Source organism: Odocoileus virginianus, chromosome 27, assembly GCF_023699985.2.
Source record: "Odocoileus virginianus isolate 20LAN1187 ecotype Illinois chromosome 27, Ovbor_1.2, whole genome shotgun sequence".
NCBI classification, from domain to species: domain Eukaryota; kingdom Metazoa; phylum Chordata; class Mammalia; order Artiodactyla; family Cervidae; genus Odocoileus; species Odocoileus virginianus.
Window position 1 is genome coordinate 41,646,777 of NC_069700.1, and position 8,707 is coordinate 41,655,483.

Genomic DNA, 8,707 nt, shown 5'->3' on the forward strand with positions numbered 1-8,707 from the left:
GGACTCCAGGCCAGATTAACACACCTTTCCTCACATTGAGTTTTCCTGATTCTATTTCCTAACAGTGGACATAATTTTTCTAAGAAATTTTGCTAACATTGAATTACAAAGGGAAGAAATGAAGGTCTGGGACTCAACGAATCCCACAGGCTTTCTTCTTTTACAAAGTTAATGACCTCCTCAACAGCCACTGTGGCCGCAGGCCAGCAGGTATTACACTAAAGAGCCCAAGGAAATTTCTGGGAATGATCAGCATATTCAATGCCTTGATTGTGGTGAGGGTGTATATATGTCTAAACTTATAAAAATGTGTACATTAAATATGTAAAATATTTTATAATAACCTTCCTTGAGGGAAACAAAAACCACAGAACTTACACTTAGCTGAATGTGTTTCAGAGTAACTTTCTGTATATACCTGAACATAAAAGATACAAAAGAAACCAAAAACCCAAATGCCCCTTCTGAAGAGCCCAGGACAAAAGCAAGGTACTGTGTATGCCCCTGCACATAACACCACCTGATGGGTAGGCAAACCACCTAAGCCACCTTTCTGGCCCCACCCATGGACACAACCCAACCCTGAGCCCATATAAGAGATTGAAGTATAAAATGCATAAGATAAATTATGGTGTTCAATCTTCCAAAAATCCATCCTATTAAAAGTTCTTTTTATTTCATACTGGCTGTTTTGCTAAATTTTCTTTTTGTTTCAGAAGTTACCAGTTATCCTATTGGCTTCAAATTACTTACATATGGACACATGAACCTAAATCATATTGGATATAAAATGATTACAGAAAGTCATTTCTGAGTTCATTTCAATAACATCTAAGCTAAACATCAGCTCAATTATTTCTAGGTGACAAATAATCACAGGGATTTTTTTTCATTTTGGAACACTTTATAGCCTCTGAAGTACTTTCATTATCTCATTTTAGAAATATTGTTTCTCACAATTTCAATAAAGAAAAAACTAAGTCATAGAAATGAAATGATTTAGCAAATAATTGAGTAAATGTCAGATTCAGGATTTGATCCATGGTCTTTAAACTCCAAGTCCCATGTTCTTTACACAGTGCAATATTTCCCTTCATAATCGGCAAAATTAACATTTTGAAAGAATGTCTTTATTTCAAGTTCTACATTCACTGGCAATTTAACAACCTAAAAATGTCATTAGAAGTAATATGAGAAATTATGTTTGTAATAAGTAGGGCAAACTAATTAATCCAACTTAAATCTAGTGTAGTGTGCTAATCATTAAGGAATAAATTTTGACTATCACATCAATTTAAATTATATTTATGCATAAAAGAGATGACATCTTTCTCTTTGCTATTTTTCTTTCCCGTTTTCTCATCAGACAAGTTGAAAATGGTTTGCATAATATTATATTTGTATAGCCAGGATGGTAAGCATAATTTCTTAAGTTTACTAAGCACCAAAGCCTGGAAGTAAAAATCTATCCATCCAGCCATCCATCCATCTATGTGCTGTGTTATGCTGTGCGAGGTCGCTTCAGTCATGTCCTACTACTTGCAACGCTATGGACTGTAGCCTACTAGGCTTTGCCCATGGGATTCTCCACAGTACTGGAATGGGTTGCCATGCCCTCCTCCAGGGGATCTTCCTGACCCAGGGATCGAACCTGCATATCTTGCACTGCAGGCAGATTTTTTTACCACTGAACTACCAGGGAAGGCCCCATCTATCCATATGTGTGATTAAATACGAAATTTATAATGGGCTATTGTATGAATACGACACATATTTGGACATAGAGAATATTACATCTTTTTGTGAATTTGCATAGTTAAAGTTAATTCTTTAAGTTCAAAATATTTGGGCTCCCAAATATAGATAGGTATAGTTAGCACAATATAGTGGAAAGAGAGTTTAGCATCAGGTAACTTTCACATATTTTTACTGTAGGTATTTATCCTATATCAGAAATATCTCCCATAAACCCTGACGGTGTTTCTTTACTGGTGAAAACATACACAGTGCTGGATAGCACCAAACATATATAAAATATAAATCCTAGATCTGAAACCAACCAGATGGTCCTGGTCAGGTCACTTAAGTTTCTGAGCCCCATTTTACCCAGGTGTAAAATAAGAAAATGAGTTCATACACCCAAGACTTGCAGATAAGTGTAGGCATGGTATGTGTGTAGAATCTGCTATATGATTTAGATACTTTATGCATGTTGTCAACATGAACAATCAAGACAATCATGACTATAATCTGTTAACTCTAGCTCTGTCTTTTCCATTGACATGGAGGAAAGAATTGAACTGCATTTTAATTTATATTAAGTTACCTTCTTTATTGAATTTAAAGAATGTTTCAAATTTCATAAGAAAGACTTTCTTATGAGTATACAAACAGATGTTTTCACTTAAGAGTAAGTATACAAACGGATATTCTTCAGTACCAAAGAATGCGATAACCATCAGACAATTGAATTCATCTCCCATGCTAGTAAGGTCATTAAAATCTTGCCTGCTAGGCTTCAGCCTTGTGTGAACCAAGAACTTCCAGATGTCCAAACAGGTTTAGAAAAGGAAGAGGAACTAGAGATCAAACTGTCAACATTTGTTGAATTATAAAGAAGGCAAGGGAATTTCAGAGAAAAACATCTATCTCTGTTTCATCGATTACACCTGTGGATCATGACAAACTGTGAAGGCTCTCAGAGAGATAGTAATACCAGACCATCTTACTTGTCTCCTGAGAAACCTGTATGCAGGTCAAGAAGCAACAGTTAGAACCCTGTTTAGAGCAACTGATTGGTTCAAGATTGAAAAAGGAGTACAACAGAGATGTCTGAAGTCACTCTGTTGGTTTAACCTTTACAGTGAGCACATCATGAAAAATGCCAAGCTGGATGTGCTACAAGCAGGAATCAAGATAGGCTGGAGAAGCATTAACAACTGCAGATATGTGGATGATACTACACTAATGGCAGAAAGTGAAGAGGAACTAAAGAGCCTCTTGATGAAGGTAAAGGAGGAGAGTTAAATAGCTGCTTAAAGCTAAATATTAAAAAAAACTTAGATCATGGCCCCATTCCTAATGTCAAATAGAAGGGGAAATGTTGGAAGTAGTGACAGATTTCCTCTTCTTGGGCTTCAAAATCACTGCAGATGGTGACTGCAGCCATGAAATCAGAAGACAGCTGCTTCTTGGCAGGAAAGTGATGACAAACCTAGACAGTGTGTTGAAAATCAGAGACATTACTCTGATGACAAAAGTCTATATCAAGGCTATGGTCTTCCCAGTGGTCATGTACAGTTGTGAGAGCTGTACTGTAAAGAAGGAAAAATGTCAAAAATGTATGCCTTCAGTCTGTGGTGCTGAAGAAGACTCTTGAAAGTGCCTTGACAGTAAGGAGATCAAACCAGGCAATTTTAAGGGAGATCAGCCCTGAATATTCAATGAAAGGACTGGTGCTGAATCTGAAGCTCCAGTATTTTGATCATCTGATGTGAACAGAAGACTCATTGGAAAAGTCCCTGATGCTGGGAAAGATTGAGGGCAGAAGAAGAGGGTGTCATAAGATAAGATGGCTGGAGGACCTGACCGACACAATGAACATGAACTTGGGTGAACTCCGGGAGTTGGTGAGGGACAGGGAGGCATGTTGTGTTTCAGTCCAAGAGGTTGCAAAGAATCAGGCATGACTGAGCAGCTGAACAACAATTTAGAGTATAAGGACCAAATGGTATGTGTGTGTGTTAGTCACTCAGTCATGTTCAATTCTTTGCGACTTCTAGTGATGATGAATTGTTCACAAGCAGGTGGATGGGGGAGAAGCTGGGCTTGCAGTGTTGGCCCATGTCTATGGTTTGAACTCTCTCATGGTAGCTGATCCCAGCTCTCCCAGTTGCTGAATAAGAGTTGGGACGAGCTGCCCTGTAGCATCTTGCTATGGAGTGTCTCCATTACACAGATACCATTAACCTCAGGAGAACAGAAGATAGTAAAATGAATAAAAATAATTAGAAACAATGAGCTTTGAGTATTTATTTTATTTTTAGAAAAAAAAAGAAAGAAACCAAGGATTACTTAAGTAAGAAATTAGAAAAATACCTTTATTCTGCTCTTGAGCAGTTATGACCAACTTTCTATCTTCTAGCTCACTTACCCATTCTTCTGTCACAGTTATACTGTTAATTGATTATTTCTATAGTACTTTTAATTTCAGTAATTGTGCTCATCTCTGTTTATTCTTTATTTCTTCTAGGTCTTTATCAAAATTTTAATTGATTTTTGCATTTTCTCCATTCTATTTTTGAGGTTTTGGATCATCTTTACTATCATTACTCTGAATTCTTTTTTCAGATAGCTTGCCTAGTACCTCTTGGATTATTTGGTCTTGTGAATTTTTACCTTTTTCCTTTATTTACACAATATTTCTCTTTCTTTTTTTTTCTTTTTTCCCCTAATTTACTACGCTTGAGGTCTCTTTTTAGTCTGAGGCCAGACTTCAAAGCCATAATATTTATTCCTTTTGGTTTCAGCCCTTAATGGGTAAGGTTGGTCCAGTTGTTTGTGTATGCTTCATGTTAGGAGGGACTTGTGCCTGCATTTTGGTTGGAGGAGGTGAGATTTTTGCCTCTGATGGGCAGGACTGTGTGAGATGGTATGATTTTGGGTATCTGTGGAAAGCCTGCTTGATGATGGTTAAGTTTGTATTTTTGTCTTGCTTGTTGTTTGGGTGAGACATCCTGCTTCTCAAGGGTGAAAAACTGAAAGTATTTCCTTTAAGATTAGGAAGAAGACAAAAGTGTTCACTTGCACCACTATTATTCAACATAAATTTCGGAAGCCCTACTTACTGTAATCTGAGAAGAAATGAAAGGAATCCAGATTGTAAAAATAAGAAGGAAGACTCTCACTGTTTTCAGATGAAATGATACCATACATAGAAAAACCTAAAGATAATATCAGAGAATTATTAGAGCTAATCAAGGAACTTAGTAAAATAGTTGGATACAAAATCAATACACAGAAATCACTTGCATTCCTATACACTAACAATGAAAAACCAGGAAGAGAAATTAAGGAATCAATCCCATTTACCATTGAAACAAAAATAATAGAATACTGAGGGATAGACCTACCTAAAGAGACAAAAGATCTGTAAACAGAAAAACATAAGGCAGTGATGAAGGGAATCAAAAATCAAATAAATAGATGGGGAGATATTTCATGTTCCTTGGTTGAAAGAATCAATATTTTGAAAATCACTATTCTACCAAAAGCAATCTACAGATTCCATGCAATCCCTATCAAATTACCAATGCCATTTTCCACAGAACTAGACAAAAATTTCACAGCTTGCATGGAAACACAAAAGACCCTGAATAGCCAAAGCAATCTTGAGAAAGAAGAATAAGAGCTGGAGAAATCAACCCTCCAGACTTAAGACGATAATACAAAGCTACAGTCATCTAGACAGTATGGTACAGGCACAAAAACAGAAATAAAGAACAATGGAACAAGATGGAAAGCCCAGAGATAAATGCACACTCCTGTGGGAACCTGATCTTTGACAAAGGAGGTGAGAACATGCAATGGAAAAAAGACAGTCTCTTCAAAAGTGGTACTGAGAAAACTCAACAACAACATGTAAAAGAATGAAATTAGAATACTTCCTATCACTGTACACCAAGAAAAACTTGAGATGGATTAAAGATCTAAATATAAGACCAGAAATTACAAAAATATACAGATTTTCCTTGACTTACAATGGGATTATATCCTGATAAACCCATCAAAAGTTGAAAATATTGTAAATTGAAAATACATTGACTACACCAATCTTCTGAATGAACATAGCTTAGCATAGTCCACCTCAGATGTGTTCAGAACACTTACATTAGTCTACATTTGGACAAAATTGTCTAACACAAGGCCTATTTTTATAACAACATCCTGAATATCTCCTGTAATTGGCTGAATACTCTACTGAAGGTGAGAAACAGCAGGGTTGCAAGTTACCTGTTATTCATCCTTGTGATCATGTGCTGATGAGGACCCTGACTCTGATGCCACCAGCACCCTGAGAGTATCATGAATGCATGATCTTCCAGAGGAAGATTACTTTCAGAATCTGAAGTAGGGTTTCTACTGATTGCAAACTGCTTTCAAAAACCATATGGCTGGAAAATTATAAGTGATTCTTTGCTATGTGCAAATCTCACCCAGAAGCTTAGGTCCTAGAACCACAGAATTAACCACTGACAGTGTCCACTCATCTGAAAACTGTCTTCTTCCACAGAGTAGAATCAATGAATAAAATTTACCTGTTTATGTAAGGCTTCTTGGGTTTAGAAGCAATATTTAAAGATATAATAGTGTACTATATATCTGTATATATGAATTTTGCTTTCCAATGCCTTGCAATTTTAATAATGAAAAGCTATTACTCTTACTACTAATTATTAAAAACAAAAAGTAAAGACATATAGTATCTGATTCAAAGTAAAGTAGTTCATATGAAAACAAGTTTAATTTGTTAATATTCATACTCTGGTTTCTCTTCAGATCGTATAAATCTTTCACCTTTTTAATTTGCTAACATTCCAAGGATCCTGAGGCATTATGTCTTTAGTTATCAGTCAGTCAGTCAGTACAATGGCTTATTCATGTCTGACTCTTTGCTACCCCATGGACTGCAGCACACCAGGCTTCCCTGTCCATCACCATTTCCTGGACCTTGCTCACACTCATGTTCATCGAGTCAGTGATGCCATCCTAACATCTCACCCTCGGTTGTCCCTTTCTCTTTCTGCCTTCAATCTTTCCCAGCTTTTCTAAAGAATCAATTCCTCACATCAGGTGGCCAAAATATTGGAGTTTGAGCTTCAGTGTCAGTCCTTTCAGTGAACATTTAGGACTGATTTCCTTTAGGATGAACTGGTTGGATCTCCTTGCAGTCCAAGGGACTCTCAAGAGTCTTCTCCGACACCACAGTTCAAAAGCATCAATTCTTTGGTGCTCAGTTTTCTTTATGGTTCAACTCTCACATTCATACTTGACTACTGGAAAAACTATAGCTTTGGCTAGATGGAACTTTGTTGACAAAGTAATGTCTCTGCTTTGTAATATGCTGTCTAGGTTGGTCATAGCTTTCCTTTCAAGGAGCAAACATATTTTAATTTCATGGCTGCAGTCACCATGAATTTAATTTCATCTGCAGTACTTTTGGAGCCCAAGAAAATAAGGTCTCTCATGATTTCTATTCTTTCCCCATCTATTTGCCATGAAGAATGGGACCAGATGACATAATCTTAGTTTTTTGAATGTTGAGTTTTAAGCCAGCCTTCTCACTCTCCTCATTGCTTTCATCAAGAGGCTCTTTAGTTCCTCTTCACTTTGTGCAATAAGCATGGTATCATCTGTGTATCTGAAGTTATTGCTACATCTTGCAGTCTTGATTCCAGCTTGTGCTTCATCCAGCTGGGCATTTCACATGATGTACTCTGCATATAAGTTAAATAAGCAAGGTGACAATATATAGCTTTGACTTATTCCTTTCCCACATTTTGAACCAGTTCATTGTTTCATGTCTGGGTCTAACTATTTCTTCCTGACCTGCATACAGATTTCTCAGGAGGCAGGTAAGGTGGTCTGGCATTACCATCTCTTGAAAAATTTTCCACAGTTTGTCATGATTCACACAGTCAAAGTCTTTAGCATTGTTGATGAAGCAGAAGTAGATATTTTTCTGGAATTCTCTTGCTTTTTCTATGATTCAACAGAAGTTGGCATTTTGTTCTCTGGTTCCTCTGCCTCTTCTAAATCCATCTTGAAATCTGGAAGTTCTCGGTTCATGGACTGTTGAAGCCTAGCTTGGAGAATTTGGAGCATTACTTTACTAGAATGTGAGATGAGAGCAATTTAGTTTGAACATTCCTTGGCATTACACTTCTTTGGGATTGGAATTAAAACTGATCTTTTCCAGTCCTGTGGCCACTGCTGAGTTTTCCTAATTTGCTGGCATATTGCATGCAGCACTTTCACAGCATCACCTTTTAGAATTTGAAGTATCTCAGCTGGAATTCCATCACCTCCACTAGCTTTGCTCATAGTGATGCTTCCTAAGGCCCACTTGACTTTTCATTCCAGGATGTCTGACTCCAGTTGAGTGATCACACCGTCATGGTTGTTTGGATCATTAAGATCTTTTTTGTATAATGTCTGTGTATTCTTGCCACCTCTTCTTAATATCTTCTGCTTTTGTTAGGCCAATACCATTTCTGTCCTTTATTGTGCTCATCTTTGCAGGAGATATTCCCTTGTTATCCCTAATTTTCTTGAGGAGATCTCTAGTGTTTCCCATTCTATTGTTATCCTCTGTTCCTTTGCATTGGTCACTTAGGAAGGTTTTCTTACCTTTCCTTGCTATAATTGGAGCATTCAGATGGATTTACCTTTCCTTTTCTTCTTTGCCTTTCACTTCTCATCTTTTCTCAGCTATTTGTAAGGCCTCCTCAGACAATAATTTGCCTTTTTCATTTCTTCTTCTTGGGGATGGTTTTGATCACTGCCTCCTGTACAATATTATGAACCTCCATACATAGCTCTTTAGGTACTCTGTTTATCAGATGTAAATCCTTGAATCTATTTGTCACTTTCACTATAAAATCATAAGGGATTTGACTTAGGTCACACCTGAACAGTCTAGTGGTTT